This window comes from Dromiciops gliroides, chromosome 3 (genome assembly GCF_019393635.1).
Source record: "Dromiciops gliroides isolate mDroGli1 chromosome 3, mDroGli1.pri, whole genome shotgun sequence".
NCBI classification, from domain to species: Eukaryota; Metazoa; Chordata; class Mammalia; order Microbiotheria; family Microbiotheriidae; genus Dromiciops; species Dromiciops gliroides.
In genome coordinates this window covers 611,112,779-611,130,679 of record NC_057863.1, presented here as the reverse complement: position 1 = coordinate 611,130,679, position 17,901 = coordinate 611,112,779, and the positions used below count along the sequence as shown (strand labels likewise).

The 17,901-nt window shown below is 44.3% G+C and overlaps 1 protein-coding gene across 1 annotated transcript in view; it reads left to right on the top strand.

Annotated features, from left to right (window-relative positions):
* The first annotated feature begins 1,244 nt into the window (after positions 1–1,244).
* Positions 1,245–17,901, top strand: part of ZBTB40 (zinc finger and BTB domain containing 40) — a 70,003-nt gene continuing 53,346 nt past the window's right edge. The window contains exon 1 of the mRNA XM_043996362.1: positions 1,245–1,496. The gene's annotated coding sequence lies outside the window, so the exon portion shown is untranslated. The remainder of the gene's footprint in view (positions 1,497–17,901) is intronic.

Here is a 17,901-nt window from a genome sequence, read left to right as displayed (position 1 = left end):
CTGAATGGGTGATGGGACAGCATTACACACAATAGAAGCTCCTTACGCCTGGAGTCAGGAAGACCTGAGTTCAAAACTAGCCTTGGACACTTCTTAAGCTCTGTGACCCTGGGAAAGTCACAAACTCTGATTGCCTTCGTTTCTTTAACTGTAAAGTAAGGATGATAATAATAGCATCCACCTTCCAGCGTTGTCGTTAGGGTCAAATAAGATATTTATAAAAGTGCAGCATGCTGCCTTGTGCACAGTATATAGTTGCTCATTTCTTTCCCTTCTTCCCTAAATATTGTATTATATTTATATCACATAAACTGAGCGAGTGACAAGTGACAGGTGATAGGAAAGGGGTGGCGGGGATAGCTGTGCACACAGTAGGAGTCCACTGAATGCTGTGCTGCATTTATGTAACTGAGCAGGTGACAAATGACAAGTGGCAGTAATGGGGTGACTGACAGGGGCAGCTGTACACACGATACTGTGTATTAATAGTGTAGCTAACTAAAATACTGTACTGAATAAGTCACAGGGACTGAGGAGGTGACAAGGGACAGATAATAGGAATGGGGTGACAGGGACAGCTGTGCACACAGCAGGAGCTCACTTAATACTGTGCCCGACATATGTCACAGGGACTGAATGGGTGACAAGTGACAGGGTTGGGCTGACAGGGACACCCATGCATACAGCAGGAGCTCAAGCTGTACAGTAACTAGATTCGCAAGCCAGTGACTGACTGACTGACTGACAGATGGCAGGACTAGACGCAGCAGGAAGTCTGGCAGTACTGGGTCGGCCAGAGGAGGCGCGCATGCGCAATGATACCAGGCTCGGTCCCATTTGAAGATCCGCGCGCTAGTCGGCTGTTTGTTTTCGCCTAAGACGCCCGAGAACCTGGGGGCGGGGATCGGAATTTCTGTGCTCAGGAGTGATTGGATGCGAATCAATCGTTCAGCCAATCACATGTGAATGAAGGCCGAGCCGCTCCACCAATGGAGCGTTCTATTGCTTACAGACCCCGGATGACCCCTTACGATTCCGGGTGTCCCGTAGGTTAGGAGAAATCGTTTAAGTTAAACCGCCATTTGTCTCCACCCCGCCCTTCCTGCCCAGTCCTCCCCCCGCCCCCGACCCACCCTCCCACTCCAGGTTCTTTCTATAACTGGGCACAAAGCCCGCAGAGGGTGGGGCTGGGGACCTTTAAAAGAGCGTCAAAGTCCCACCACTCTTTACTCGGTTCTGCCCCCACTGTTCAGCACCGTGTCCGCTAGCGCCCCCGGCACGTGACGCTGGAACTCGCAGGCGCCCACGCGGCCCCCGCCTCGCGAGCCTCAAGATGGCGTCGCTCTGGTGTCTGGGGCGCTGTTGAATGGAGAAAGCTTTATTGTTCCCCCTGCCGCCGCCACCATCCCCATCACCTCCTGGAGCCCGAGTGTTCGCGTGTCCTCCAAGCCGCTGTCAATAAAGAACATACAGTTTGAATCGGCGGCTCCGAGCAGGTAACCATAGTGACGCGGGGCTGGGGCTCAGCCGCCTTGACCACCCCAGAGGGCTGGGGCCCAGAGGCGGAGCAGGGCCCTGGGGCCCGGCCTTCGGAGGTCTCTCCAGCGGGCGGCCCGGGCCTGGGCCTGAGCCTCCGAGCTGGACGCCCAGCCCCCGGCCCGGGCCCTTTCCGTGCGCCCCTACTGAAGTACTCCAACGGCACTTAGGGAAGCCCGGCCTCGGACCCTCGGCTGTGCCACCCCGGGCCAGCCCCTTGCTCTCTCTGTGCCCCACCCGGACCGGGAGAGGGACAAGCATTTATTTAGCGCCTTACGAATGCTCTTTCATTTGATCTCCACAACAGCCCTGGGAGGCCTGTCCTATTACCACCCCCATTTTACAGTTGAGGAAACTGAGGCAGGCAGTTCCCTATGAGGCTCTGGGAGATTCCAGGCAATGGAACGTGGACCCGAGAGTCTCACGCATTTCTTTTACACACTGAACAAGAAAGATCCTCCGACTCCCAGATCGCGGGGCTCCTTGCAGAGATCCTCGGAGCTGCGGGGTGGGGTGCAGGGAATGGAGGGGCCGGTCAGGGAAGCAGGGAGAAGCAGGGGAAAGAATCCGCGGACAGTGACCGGCTGTGTTGAAACAGGCTGGTACCTTGACCTCTGAGCCCTAGTTCACCCCAATGGGGGTGGGTGATAACAGAGGTAGTGGTGGTGTGGAAAGCACTTTGTAAACGTTGAAGCGTTCAGACTCTTAGTGGATCCCCAGAACTGGGGCTTGGGAAGACCTGGATCAGTCAACAAGCGTGTATGGAATGCATACGATGTGCCGAGCACTGTGCTAGGTACTGGAGACAATACGAGCAAGCCAGGCAGTGGCTGCATTCCAGTTTACTTTTTAATAGGAGGAATTACACACAGAAAAAGGGGGTGGGGGGACGGGGAAGGGGCAAAAGGCATTCCAGCCCAGGTGGACAAGGCTTGGGAATGAGCTCAAAATGGACGTCCTGGGAAGAATTCACCAATGGGAGAAAGGGCAAGCAGGAATTGAGTCAGGAGGCTGCTGAGGCTTGGTGGGGAAGCCTGGAGAGCTGGAGCCGGTGTGGGGGTGGGGGTAGGGATGGAAGTCCAAATTCCATCTAGCTTCCGGATCCTGGGATCGGAGATTTAGCTCTGGAAGAGAGAGAGCCCTTAGACCTATCGGAATCACGTCACCTCGAGGAGGCTCTGTTTCCTCATCTGTAAAATAAGACTAATTCATGTAGAACCTACCTGGGGAGGTGGGATATTGTGAGGTTCAAATGAGATCTCGAAGGTAAACCCTTTGCCAAAGGTCTAAAGCCTGTAAAAATGCCAGCTATCATTATTTATGTAGCTATGAAGTTTACAAAGAATTTTACATACATTATCTCCTTCACCTGTAAGGTAGATAATAGGGTTGTAATGTCTCTTGTTTTAAGACTTGGAGGAAAGTGACATGCCCAGGGTCAAATATCTTGAGGTGTCAGCTGTAGGAATTCAAATTATAGTGACCCCTGACTTTAAGTTAGTCTAGGACTCTTTCCACCATTCCTGCCTGCTTGGACCTCAGTTTCCTGCTTTGTAAGATGAGAGACATGATCAGTAAACATTTATTGAGCATCCGCTATGTGCCAGACACAGTGCTAAGCCCTAGGAATACAAAGAAAGGTTAAAAAATTGTCTGCTCTGATGGAGCAGGTCACATTCTCTCTTTTTTTAATTATAAAAAGTATTTTATTATTTTCCAGTTACATGTAGAGATAGTTTTCAACATTTGTTTTTATAAGATTTCTAGTTTCAAATTTTTCCCCTCACTCTCCTCCTCTCCAAGACAGCAAGTAATCTGATATAGGTTATATATGTACAATAACATTAAACATAATTCTGCATTAGTCATGTTATAAGAGAAGAATCAGAGCAAAAAGGAAAAACCTCAAAAAAAAAAAACAGCACCAAAAACAAAAGAAATAGTATGGTTCGATCTGCATCCGTATTCCACAGTTCTTTTTTTTTTTTTCTGGATTTGGAGAGCATTTTCCATCATGAGTCCTTTGGAACTATCTTGTATTGCTGAGAAGAATCAAGTCTATCACAGTTGATCAATACATAATGATGATACTGTGTACAATGTTCTCCTGGTTCTGCTCATCTCACTCATCATCAGTTCATGCAAGTCTTTCCAGGTTTCTCTGAAATCTGCCTGCTCATCGTTTCTTACAGCACAATAGAATTCCATTACATTCGTATATCACAACTTGTTCAGCCATTCCCCAATTGATGGGCAGCTCCTCACTTTCCAATTCCTTGCCACCACAAAAAGAGCAGCTATAAATATTTTTGTACATGTAGGTCCTTTTCCCTTTTTTATGATCTCTTTGGGGAAAAGACCCAATAGTGGTATTGCTGGGTCAAAGGGTATGCATAGCTTTATAGCCCTTTGGGCATAATTCCAAATTGTTCTCCAGAATGGTTGGATCAGTTCACAGCTCCAACAATGCATTAGGCAGGTCACATTCTTTAAAGCCCTATCTAGCTCTGCCCTGCCCTTCCAGTTCTTGAATTCTTAAGCAGGGATTGCAACCTTTTTTCTTTCAGGGAAGATGAACCATTTTTGGTAGTACTATTAGAATATAATTTTTTAGAGAGCCACATTATTGTTTTTACATACCTATTTACTTTCTTCCCATGGTTTTCTCTATGAGTCTTCTTCAGCCCATGTACCTCATGGCCTCTCTGGGCCTTTTCTTCTTGTGCCTGTCTTTCCATAACCCTTCCAGAGAATCATGGGCCATCATGATTGGATGTTTTATTCTGGTCCTTGTAGTATTTGGACCTCTGGTTGTTCATCAGCCAGTTTCTTATTCTTAGTATTTGCCTTTCTTACCCATGCATATGGTTTCGAGCTGAAAGGGTTGGAGGTCGCTTTGGCTGACCCTCCTCATTTTTACAGATGTGGCTATAGGCTTAGACAGGTAAAATGATTTTTGCCTGAGGTTATCACTCTGTGGCTTTCTTTGTCATTGTCTTTTGGCTTCCTTGTAATGTTGATTCTTCTGAGGTTGTGGTATTGAATGAACTGTGGTCATACAAACACATATTTTTTGTTCATACCAGAGAGATTTAATGTTTTCACGCTCCCCAGATTTGCACAGTGACTGCCACATAGTAAACACTTAATACTTGCTTACAGATACCTCATTTGAACAGGTTTATAAATCTTATTATAAATTTCCATAAAGTAATACAGTAGAAACCAAATAATTATTTGTCATCTACAGAAGACCCTTATTTGAATGCACATGTTTGGCCTTGGACCTGGATGGAATATTCAATGGAAGTCTTCTTTCATTAGCTCATTAGTACAATGGGTTTATTAATTGTAGCCTTGTAAAGCAGGCAGGGTCTGAAGAAGAGGTCTAGAAGCATGGGGAGCAGAGCTAGGAGGAGAGCAGCAGGGTGGGAAGCAGGAGAGGGAGATCTGTTACACAGAACAAGGACAAAATAGGTCACCCCAAGGAGAAGGGAAGATGGATGAAGCTGGAAGTGGCTGAACACATCTTGGAGGCTTCTAAGTTCACAGCACCATAAATTTATCGCTGGAAGGGATCTTAGCCATCGCTCTAGTCTAGCGCTTCTCAGAGTGGCAGGGGACTCCTGGGGGTCCCTAACACCCTTTCAGGGGTCCTCGAGGGGAAAACAATATTCATAACAATAATGAGAATGTTTTCATTTCTAATATGGTAAATACTGTCGGATGGAACCCACCTAAACAAAGGTCTTGTTTGGGTGGGGCCCAGAAAGCTTGAGATGTTCATCTAGTCCAGTGCCCTCAGAGGGGAAACATGGCCAACGCGGTCAGTGCCTTGCCCTGGGCCACACAAACAGAAAGTCGAAAAGTTGAACTTTGAACCCAGATTCTCCGACTCTAACCCCTCAGCCCTTTCACCACACCATAGATGCTTTCATTCTTAGGGCTTCAAGTTTCTTCCAGGATCCCTCCCCTTCTCCACAAAAATATACACCAACACACAGGTATAGGCCTATTTATTTGGCTTTAAAAGCTATTGGTATACCGTGATTCAACAATTTAGTCATTTATTAAGCCGCTACTATGTAACTGTGCAAGGCAAAGGAGGAGACACAAAGTATGTATGAATGACACATTTCCTATGCTCATGGAGTGCTTCGTTTCATAGTAGGTCATAAAATAAACTGATGAAACATTGAAACATATTAAGTATCTACTATGTGCAAAAGCAAGTGGCTCTCTCTGCCTAGAACACAGTCCCTTCTCAAGGCGTCTCAGAATGGGTGGAGTCTTTTAAGGCTCCATTGAGTCCTGCCTTCACCACCTTGCCAGCTCATAGTGAGTGCTCCTCATTCCTCAGTTCTCGGGGTCCTGTGTTTATCTGTAAATACGTTATATTGACTGTTTCCTGTCCCTGCCTCTCTTCGGTAGAATATGACCTCAAGGCCAGAGATTTCCATTTTTGACTTTGTATTCCTAGCACTGTGCTTTCAGTCGTTTCTGACTCTTTGTGACCCCAATTGGAGTTTCCTTGGCACAGATACTGGAGTGCTTTGCCATTTCCTTCTCCAGCTCATTTTACTGATGTGGAAACTGAGGCAAACAGGGTAAAGTGACTTGCCCAAGGTCACACAGCAATTGAGGGTCTGAGGCCAGATTTGAACTCAGGAAGATGAGTCTTCCTGACCCCAGGTCTGGGGCTCTATCCACTGTGCCACCTAGCTTCCCTGTTTGGCACATTCCATTAACTTACAAATATTGGTTAAATGTTGAAAACAAGAACCAAAAGGATTCTTCCTCCTTAAGGAGTTAGGGAGATGCTACACATATACCTCCAGGAGCAAATAGAAAATGCTATGTTTGACATTCAAGGCCCTTCCTAAGCTGCCCCCCTCCTACCTCTCCAGTTTTCTTATACCTTACTCCCTACCATGTACTCACTCTTCCCTTCAGTGACACTGGTTTCCTGGCTGCTCCTCAAACAAGCTGCTCCTTCTCTTGGCTCTGGGCATTTTCTCTGACTGTTCCCCATGCCTGGAATAATCTCCTTCCTCCTCCACTCCAACTATTGACCTTTCTGGCTTTTTCTGAGTCCTAACTAAAATCCTACCTTCTACAAGAAGCTTTCCCCAATCCCTCTTAATTCCAGTGCCTTTGTTGTATATAGCTCCTTTGTATAAACTTGTTTTAGGGGCAGCTAGCTGGTGCAGTGGATAAAGCACCAGACCTGGAGTCAGGAAGACCTGAGTTCAAATTTGGCCTCAGACACTTACTAGCTGTGTGACCCTGGGCAAGTCACTTCACCCTATTTGCCTCAATTTCCTCATCTGTAAAATAATTGGAAGAAGAAAATGGCAAACTGCTCTGGTATCTTTCCCAAGAAAACCCCAAAGGGGGTCATGAAGACTCAGATTGACTGAACAATGACCCAACAACAAATGTATTTGTATGCATGTTGTCTCCTCCATTAGACTGTAAGCTCCTTGAGGGCAGGGCTGTCTTTTGCCTCTTTTTGTGTCCCCATCACTTAGTACAGTGTCCCGCACTGTATATTGAATGAATAAAGTGCTATGTGAAGTCAAAGGGAAACCTGGGTGGGGGGGAGTTAGTTGTGTGGGGCTGCTTTGGCATTCTACTCAATTTTTATTATTTAAATACTTTTGTATTGCTTACTAGAGAAAACTGGCCAAATCTGGGCCCTGATTGTAGGTCATCTGGAATGCTGAGTGTTAACAACTGGCCAAAGATGAGGCATATAGTTCTTTCTATAGAAGCGGAATGAAGCTCTATAGAGCTGGACTCCCCCCCCCCCTCCATTTCTTTTAAAGTAATTTTATTGACACTCCCATTTTAGAGAGAAACTCTTCCAAAGATAATTTAATTTTCTTCTAATTGTAGAACCCTCCAGCCCAAGCATTTTTGACGATTGTAGCCAGTGAAGCCCTAAGCTTCTGTTCACAAGGCCATGTGCTTGGAAATGGTGAGAAAAACAGACATGACACAGACTCTCCTGGAAGCTCATAGTCTCATGGGTGGGAGTGACAGGGACACCAGTAGCTGTGATACAAGAGAAGTGCAAGGAAGAGATCCAGCAAAATGGTGTGGGAAATTGAGGCAAGATCTTTGAACCTTCATCCCATTTTGCACAGTGGCCTACACTAACTTGGTGCTTAATGTTTGTGGAGTCATAGTTTCTCACTTCAGCACTTAGTGAGAAACAGGTTGTACTAGACAGAGAGCTGGCCTGGAAACCAGAACCAGGTTCAGGTTCTACCTCTGACCTTTGGCAAGACACCTAACATCTCTGTGCTCTAGGCAACTCTTAGGACTGTAAGCTACAGAGAAGGTGCTCACCTATATTGGTAGAGGGAATTCTCAATATCAAGGAAATCACAGGTCTGGTCCCTGTTCCTATCCCATTTCCCAATATTTCCCTCCTATACCATCCTTTATGACAGTGGGTTAAAAGCAAAGGAAAAATATTCAGCAAAATTAATGTCTCAGGAGGCAGCAAGGTTGCGCAGTGGATAAAGCACCAGCCCTGGATTCAGGAGGTCCTGAGTTCAAATTTGGCCTCAGACACTTGACACTTACTGGCTGTGTGACCTTGGGCAAGTCACTTAACCCTCATTGCCCCACCAAAAAAAAAAAAGAAAAAGAAACTAATACCTCAGCCATGGCAGACCATGTAGGAGAGAAAGCAAGGGACCTGGGCCCACATCTACTTCTGATACTTGCAGTATGACTTTGGGCAAGTCAAAAAATCTCTGGGAGGACTCAGTTTCTTCATCTGTCAAACAAAGGGGTTGGCCTGGATGACTTCTGAGATCCCTCCCAGTGTTCTACAACCAGTGTACTTCCCCTCTGCAAAGAAGAGAGAGGAGTGCATCCTGTAGCTCTTCTTTGAGGTCAGGCATGATCATTATAATTGCACAGAGGTCAGTTTTAATTTTTTCCTTCCAATTTACATTGTTGTTATTGTGCATATTGTTCTGGTTACAGTCACTTTTTTTTTTATCAGTTCATGTTGTTCTTTGCTCCTCTGAAGTCTCGTTAGAATGCAGTAATCTCCCTTTAAGTTCATTAACCACAATTTGTTTTGCCATTCCTCAGTTGATGGGCATTGGACTTCTTTCCAGTTCTTAGCTCCACAAAGTGTTTCTATAAGCGTTTTAGTGTCTATGGGACCTTTTTAACCTTTGACCTCCTTGGGTTTTATGCCTTGCAGTGGGATCTCTAGGTCAGATTGCAAATGGCTAGACCAAGTTTGCAAAATACTTGCCTCACAAGACCTGGGTGAACTGAGTAACCAAAATCTTATTCCCATTTAACAGATGAAGAAATGAGGTCTTAGGAATATAGCTTTAGAAATAGAAAAGGGGCATCCAGTCTAGCTCCTATCTTACAAATGAGGAAACTGAGGCTCAAAGAAGGTAGATGACTACCCAAGGCTACTAAGAGCTAATCTGATTCCAAATCTCACACTGTACCATGCTAACTGCATAGTGCCTTGCTTATTATGGCTGAAAAACCGATAAAGGTTCAGAACTGGTTCTGGAACTTGAGTCTCTTTAGGATTACACAGAATTTCTGGTTTTGAAGGAACTTCAGAGATCATCAAGCTGACAATAATTCCCTTTTCAAAAGACCTGGCAAAAAAGGAAAAAGAAAAGAAAGAAAAGAGGGTCTTTAAAACATTTTAAGAAAATAGGCAGAAGAGACCAGAAGGAAACATGGACCAGTGGGACAGCTTTGAAAGTTACATGTTGAATTTGTTCTTTACTATTGAGGAAAAGCAAACTATATATAATAGATATTCATAGTTTCATGTGTAATCTTTTTCCTGTTAGACTTTGTATAGGGAAATCCTTACATCATATGGTATTTGCCAAGTTCAGGATTATTTTTTTTAAAACCCTGACAAGTGGTCCTCTTGCCTCTGTTGAAAGCATTGCCTCTCCTGCTAAGGGAGAACCACCATGCAGCTTTCCACCTCTGGATGGCTGGATTTGGTGGGGAGGAGGGCCAGGCCTAGGGCTTCACTGGTATAGGGAGACTTCTGGTAAGGAAACTCTTGATGCCAGTGCAAACTGATATTGCAAAATTACCAAGTAAAACTATGCTCATATAAATAGAAAGGGCCCAGCCAAACCTAAAATAACAGACATCCAAGCCTTGACTTTTGCTTTGTGTTACAGTCTCCAAGAGTCCCATGGGGCAGTGAAAGATGCAGGACTCGCCTCGGGTCAGATGGCCAGTGTGTGTCAGAAGACCCCAAAGCTAGTTCTTGGATCTTTCTGGCCACACCCTCACTCTTCTTACTTCAGTAATTTAGCACTTACAGGGTCTTCCTTAGATCCAGCCCAAATCTGCCTCTTACTTGGCCCCTTGGGCCCAGGGAGAACAAATCTGACCCCTTTTCTACATAATGACCCTTCAAATATGTAAAGACAGCATCCTATCTCCTGAGGTTCCTCTTTTCCAGGCCAGACTCCCCCTGTCCTTTTGGCTAGGCCTCATGGGGCATGAGTTTGAGGCCCTTTGCCATCCTTGTCTGTTTCCTCTGGAGGCTCTCTGGTTTTGGAATTTTTCCATGCTTTGGAGGAAGTGAGGCAGTTCATCAGACATGTGTGGGGTGACAGTTGCCATTGTGGAAATGAGAGATGGTAGGAGCAAAAGGTCTGAGATGGGAATGGATGGAGACACAGTCATGGAAAGCAGCTGTTTGACTGTAAAAGTGTGTGTGCCCACAGTGGGAGCTAAGACTACACACATTCAGTTTCAGTCAGATTATGGAGGGCATTGAATGCCAGAGGCAGGAGTTTATGCTGGAAATGGTTTCTTCCTGGGCTTTGTGCTGAATGGGCACATCATAATGATAATGGCATGTCCCAGGATCATGGTTGGGATAAAGAGAGAGAATATTTGCAAAGTGCTCTGTAAGTACCAGCTCTTATTATTGTGTTAGGATAATGGTAGCAGAGGCAGCACCACGGGGAGAGAGATCCAGCTTCATTGAGATGATCTGGGTTCAAGTCCTACCTCTGAAACATCCTGGGCAAGGCAGTTAATTCCTCCATGCCCTAAGCAGCTCTCTAAGCATAGAAATAAATTGTAGAGTAGGTGCTGACCTACATCAATAGAGGGAGCTTCCTTATCTTGAGAAAGTTCTATTGGTGATAGATATTACGGGTCTTTAGCCTCTGCCCCCCAGAATTTAAAAAGAGTGTTGAATAATTTTTCTTTTTTGCAGGTCATCGAGGGTTAAGTGACTTGCCCAGGGTCACACAGCTAGTAAGTGTCAAGTGTCTGAGGCTGAGTGTTGAATAATTTAAAGAACATTTTCAGAGGTAGCATCAGCTACTGTAGTGCTAGATGTGGAATCAGAGAGTCTGGGTTTGAATTCTAGTCCTGCCTTTTGCTTACTTACTTACAGTCTCTTTCCCTTCTCTCTGTCTCTTTCTCTCATTCCATCTATCCACCCATTCATCCATCCATTGATCCAGAGCTGGAGGGGACTTTAGAAGTTATCTGATCCAACCCTTTCATTTTACAGATGAAGAAACTAAGGCCCATGGCGGTTAAGTGACTTTTCCAAGGTCACATAGTGAATATCAGAGAAGGGATTTGAACCCAGTCCCTCAGCAAAGGCAATTGCCTTTTCCTGGTACTAAGCTGTCATCCCTAGGTAACCTCTAAGGTCCTTCATAACTCCAAATTTATGATTCTGTAATTGTATGTAGGCAGAGAAAGTAACAGGTTTTTTGAACTGTCCAAAATGGGATGCTGGGTTGTTGGAGGTTTTTTTATAAGTCAATGTGAAAAATTATGCTGAAGCAGTAATAGATGGAGTGTCCTATAGAAAGAACAGAAATGTAAAGTTTTGACTTGAAACTGTATCTGGAAACCATCTTGCAAATGTCATCAGAAGCTATAATCCAACCTAGCAAATGGAGCCAAGAAACCGAACACAAAGTGGCCTGTTAACACAAAGTAAAAGCAAGCCTTGAATTTCCTTGCTATTTTGGGTTTGGGTGGGCCCTGCCCATTCACATCAGTACAGTGTTACTAGGTGATTTGGGTCGGCTGGGTTTTGAGCCAGAAAGTAGGTGATGACCCTTGCTTGGCAGGATGATGGAAAGCCCTGGAGGAAGAGCCAGGGCAGCCAATGTGTTTTTCAATCTATTTTATTTCAGTTCAAAGCGACATTGCAAACGGACAGCCCAGGAAAACAAGCCACACTTTGGCAATGCTCTGCTTTTGGAGATTGAGGAGAATTGGGTATAACCAGAATGTGGCTTGTTTTCTCGGGCTCTCTGTCTGCAGTGATGCTTTGAACTGAAATAAAATAGATTGAAAAACAAATTGGTATGCCCTGGTGCTTCACGCTGAGTATTTACATTATGCTTCTGGAACACTGCCTGTACCAGCAGCACCCTGGGGGAAGGCAAGGACCTCTTGGCCTCTCTCAACTCTTCAAGAGAGTAAGCACTTTGATTTGGGGGAAGGAAATTGAATTGGGATATATGGTTTCCTGGATCTCCAATAACCTGCTTTTCAAAGGCATCATCTTGGATAATGAGGAGAAAAGCAAGCTGCTAAGCACATTGAGAAAAGTATTAAAATAATGTTAAGGGCATTTAAATTCACAGATAAGATTGTCACTTTCTCTAACTTGGTGGATTGGTTCAGCAATGAATGTGAAGGATCATGCTCGGTCTCAGCTCTCCTCTGGCCCTTAAGGGGAGAGAGGCTAAATTGGAGAAAACTAACTTCACTCCATTTCCCTCTTATTTGTGATTTAAGTCCAAATCAGGACACCAAGCACATCATTTAATAAGATTAATAGAATTTTAGTATCTTCTTGATGTAACTTATGCATCGACATCCCTGCAGATGGAATTTGTTCTCACAGAAATGTGGCTGGAGCTGAATTCTTGTAGTTCATAGGATTATTGGATTTAGAACTCTGAAAGACCTAAGAAATCACTTCTTTCAAACCTCTCATTTTACAATTGAGGAAACTGAGGCCCAGAGCAGTTGTGACTTGCCTGAGGTCAGACTCCATGCACAAGGTGCTGAATTTCTTTCTAGTGTCCTTGATGCTGATAGGGCAGAGGCTCCATGATTCCCTGAGTCAGAGGGAGCACTTTGTCCACTGATACATTTGACTATCCCCACTCCTCTTGTTTACTATCCTTGTCTTTCATTTTCCATCTGTATGTGTATACACATACACACATATACATACACATACACATACATATATACATAAAGTCCACTCTGGCATTCAGATCTTTGGTTACATGCTATACCCTGCCAATACCAGCCATGCATCTTTTCATTCCCCTTTGGGTCGTTGGTAATTTTAATTCTTCCAAGACTCATACTGTAGAATCACAAATATAGAGCTGTATGGGACCTCAGAGGTCACCTAGAGCAACCTCCTTATGTTATAGATGAGAAAATTGAAGTGCAGAGAAGTTATGGCTTGCCCGAGCTTGCCAGTGGGCACAACTGGGATTTGAACTCAGAGTTGAGAGCACCTAGTTAGCTTCCTTTGGTGACTTTAGGTTATCTGACCCAGCTGAAAGTGAAAGAGCTAGCAAAGATGGATGCTCAGCCACTATCAGTCATCTTTGAAAGACAGGGGAGTTTATTGGCTTGATTGGTTTAGCTGATTTTTAAATTCTTTTTCCTCTTTAAAAAAATCTTTGTTATAAGGGTTTGGTTCCCTAGGAGAGGGTCTGAAAGGGGAGGTGGGCAAGGAACCATTATTTATTAAGTGCCAGCTGTGTGCCAGGCACTATGCCAAGCACTTTTCAAATATGATCTCATTTGATCTTCATAGCAATCCTGGGAGGCAGGTTCTGTTATTACCCTCATTTTACAGAGGAGGAAACTGAGGCTGAGAGAGATTAAGTGGCTAGTCCAGGGTCATACAGCTAATAAATGTCTGGAGTTGGATTTGAACTAAGAACTTCCTGACTCCAGCCGAGGGCTTTATTGCTGTGGAATGAGGTATTGGGGGAAACCTAGGCAACTAAAGGTAGCTGTATATTTAATAAGAAAGACAGTAGAGGGGGCAGCTAGGTGGCGCAGTGGATAAAGCACCAGCCTTGGATTCAGGAGGACCTAAATTCAAATCCGGCCTCAGACACTTGACACTTACTAGCTGTGTGACCCTGGGCAAGTCACTTAACCCTCATTGCCCCCCCCTCACCCCCCCCAAAAAAAAACAGTAGAGAAAGGGAGTGGTGCCACAGGACTGGAGAAGAGGAAATGTTCATTACTTTGTTTAGGCTTAATAGGAGACTAAGAAAGGCAATTGGAGGCTATGGTGTGTAGCTGCTGTGCAACACACCAGTCCTGTCTCCTGAAGGAGAGATGATGCACTTGCCACTCCAGTAACATTCCAGTGCCAGGCCCTAGAACTCTTCCTGCTTCTATCATGTTGGTCCCTAGTTTGCAAGGTGTCTCCACCACTAGATTGTGGCCAAGGGCAGGGACTTTATTTCCCTTTTTTTGCATTCCCCAGCCCTTAGCACAGTGTCTAGCACCTAGTGCGTGCGTTCTGAATAGATGCCTATTGACTTGTAGATAACCTATGCCTCAGAGGAACATAAACTGCTGACAGGAAGATGGTTAGGACTGAAGTAGTCAGGGGAAGAAGACTGGTTAGGTGAAGAGAATGGAGAGATGGAGGGAGTGAGGGAAACTAGACTGGGAACAGAGACTAGAGGGGAGTAGAGGCCAGTGCTGGCTTTGGACATTCAAAGGTGCCTTCACTTTGACATCAGAACTGTCTGGCTGTGGAGCCCACAAAACAATCAAATTCATGCATAGCCATTTCTGGTTGTAGTAGTAGTGGGAAAGAAAGCAAGAAGGAGGGACATTTTCAAAAATCTTTTATCATAGGGTCATGTTACCCAAATGGGGCTGCTACTGAAAAGGATTATTTTAGGAACCAATTTGGTCAAGATTTGAGATTAGCTAACTCCCTCAATCTCTAAATAAGGAAACAGAGGCTCATAGAAGGTAAGTAGCTGAACTTAGACTTGAACCCTGGCCTTCTGATTAAAAAATCCCAAGTCACTCTCTGGTGTGTGGGTAGAATCCATGCTTATGGAAAAATAATGATACTGTAGAAGTGAAATATGTGGAATGAGCTGCTAGAGAGGATGGAGAACAATGAGGGAAAGAGTGGAGAAGACAAGGCTAGAAGTAGAGAAAATGGGCTTATTTATCCTTTGCGGAACCTACTGTGGAGTGGTCCTTTTTTCTCACTGACAGAAACATAGCTTGGTAGTGATACTACGAATTCTAATTCTGGTTCTGATTCACTAAAACAATTGCAGGAGGTGCTAAAAGAGCCAGCTTTATATCTCCCAACTCTGGGCTTTCAGCTTCTCCCATCTCCCTATTCCCTTCTGCCCCAGAAGCCAAATGGTTCTAGTGGCTTAGGAAGCAGTAGCTTTCATTTTAGCCAAGGGAGAGTGGATGGCTCAGAGATAGCAATTTAAAAAAAGATCAGTAAGGGTTATTGTATATTGAGAGTTTGATGATTTAGGAGCCTGTGGAAGATCTAGAATCTTGCTCATTCATACCACCTACTCTCAGAGGCATTCACAAATTGAAGTGAGAACCCCAAAGAAATGCTTCAGAATGTAGTTTTTTAAAATCTCCTCCCCAACACTAACCCCAGACTAGCTCTTCAGCTTATGAAGATTATCACATACAACTCTGACAGTAAGTTTGGCCACCCTAGACATAAGCACTCCGCCAGCATATATCTGCCAACATGTCCCTAGTTTTGTTATTATTTTTAAAAATCTGGTTAAAACTCTAGGGAGAGCTTTCCAAGGTCAGGGTCCATGACAGTAGAATAATTGGCCCCTGGAGTTCTGGCTATTTCTGAGCAACAAAATGTTGAAAAAATTCTTGACAGATTTTTCCATGTCTGTCTTTGAGTAGTTTTGAGCAAATCATATGGAATCCCAGAGGCTTGGTCCTGAAGTTTAAGGCAATAGAAGTTCCTCAGCACCTCTGCCTTTGTAGTGCGTGTGTATGTGTGTGTGTTTAATCTAACCCCTTGTCAGATTCCCCAGTGATGGGGACTAGAGAAATATGTAGATCAAAATAATCCTCAAATGTTCAAAGACAAAACGATTGCAAAATATTATAGTGTAGAAAGTGAGAAGAGTGGGGATAGCTCAGACTGTCAGGTATGCAGAAGAAGAATAGTGTGCTTGGTGCTGGGCTAGAAAAAGCTTGAAAAGGGTTGAGTTGTTCATGTCCCAGGTCTGTGATGCCACTAGCAAGTGATCCCCCCATAGGGAGAAAGACTACTTCCTCTGCTGGGTGTCTGAAAAGAGTCCATGGTAAGAAATACGGCTGGCCCCTCCATCCTAGAGGCTTTTCTAGGCTACTTCCTCACCAGCAGGGTGGAGTAGAGTGCTGGACTCCTGGGTAGGAATCCCACCTCTAAGCACTTGCTAGCTGTGTGACCTTGAGTAAGTCCCTTCACTTCTGAGACTTAGTTACCTAATCCCTGTACTGCATACCTCCTGGAGTTGTTGTGAGCAAATCCTCTGGGGAGTTGTTATCCTGGTCCCTGAAAATTTCATAGTCTCCTTTTCCCACTTCTCAAAGTTGAAACCTCACTCTGCCCCATTTCTTGCTATCTACACAATAATAATAACTAGCATTTGTCATTTTCAGCATGCTAACAAATTAGATAAGTTATCTCTTTGGCCTTCACAGCAACCCTGTGAGATAAGGGCTATTATTATCCCCATTTAATAGATGAGGAAGCTGAGATAGACAGGTGAAGTGACATGTCCAAGGTCACTCTGCTGGTATCTGAGGCAGGATTGGAAATCAGATCTTTCTGACTACAGGTCCAACACTTTATCCACTATGCTACAGTTTTTCAGTATCAAAATGATCTTGGTTTGACTGGCCTCACCCCTCCTGTCTCCTCTTTCCCCTTAGTCATTTTTAAGAAGAGCTTTTCTCAAAGCATGCTGATGGATTTTGAGTGCAGAAGAAGACTTATGGTGTTTGAACATGGCCAAGATGGGAATCTGTTTTGCTTGACAATGTTTGTTCTAAAGGTTTCTTCCTATCCCCAGTGGCTGGGGCGAGGTTGGGGCATGGATGGGTGATGTGACATTTAAATCTAATGGGCCCCTGGGCGTCTGCCAAATTCCATTATTTTCTCACAGAGAGAACATGGATTTTTGTCAATTGTAAAAAAAAATAATTAAAAAGAAGAGTGGTTTGTTTCAGAAGTTGCGGTTTGTAGTGGCCTAAGTTTCTCTTCTAGTTCTCTGGCCTTATTACCTTTTTTATTAGATGGGTAACTTTGAACAAGCAGTTTGGAGCCCTGCTCATGCTGTTAAGTTTTCATTTATGAGGATGGCAAGCCCAGGAAATCACGCTGGAAAATGATTCACATGTTTGTGGCTGGAATCATCTATCCTTGCTACTGACAAAACCAAGGAATTTGAAAAATATTTGGGGTTGAGTTTTAGTTGGGGATGGTGAAGTCGTTATTGGTTTTTGAAATTCTCCATTGTGTCAGATGTAAGGGTGGAATTAAGTGAAATTTAATAGCAATTTTGAGGTGCTTATGGGGTGGACATTTTGCAAGACTTTTCATTTTCATTTCAAGATATATAGTTCTTGGAAATCCTCCTGAGCTGTATCATGTGTCAGCCCACCGAGTAAAAGGCAGGAAATGATGCTCATCCTAAAATCTTCCATTCTAACAATCTTTAAAAGTTGTGAGGCTCTATGAATTAGCCAGAAAGCAAGAGAACTACAAGAGGTTTATCATGTTGAAAATATTGGTATCACATAGCTGTTCTGAGAGGAGCATTTACGGTAGAAATAGAGTGCTTGGAAAAAAAGAATTCAGTTGGCTCCGATGGTATTTACTGACCTATTAGGAATGTTATTTTAAGACGTGTTGCCTTCTCTTAGGTGAAGGGTTAGTAAGGAAATAGTTATGAACGAGGGGAATTTATCTGTAGATACTAAGCTTTGGATCATTTTAGGGTAGAGGTTACCAGTGTGGGGGGTAGCAGGAGCAGAGGTAACATAGATGGCAGCTCCTGGATTCTTGGCTCCACCACATGCTTGGTGTATGGGGGAGGCAGCTCGACTTTTTTCATTTCTAAAGCTGGGACTGGAGTGTTGTCTTTCTATAAAAGGAATTGGAAGCTTTTGATAATTAGTGTTTATAAGAGAAGAACTTTTGAATTTGTAGGGAGAATGCTTGGTGATACTGACACATTTTTATTGCTCTGTTCTGTGATTTCAGTGTTTCTTCCACAACTGGGCATTCATGCTCACATTAGG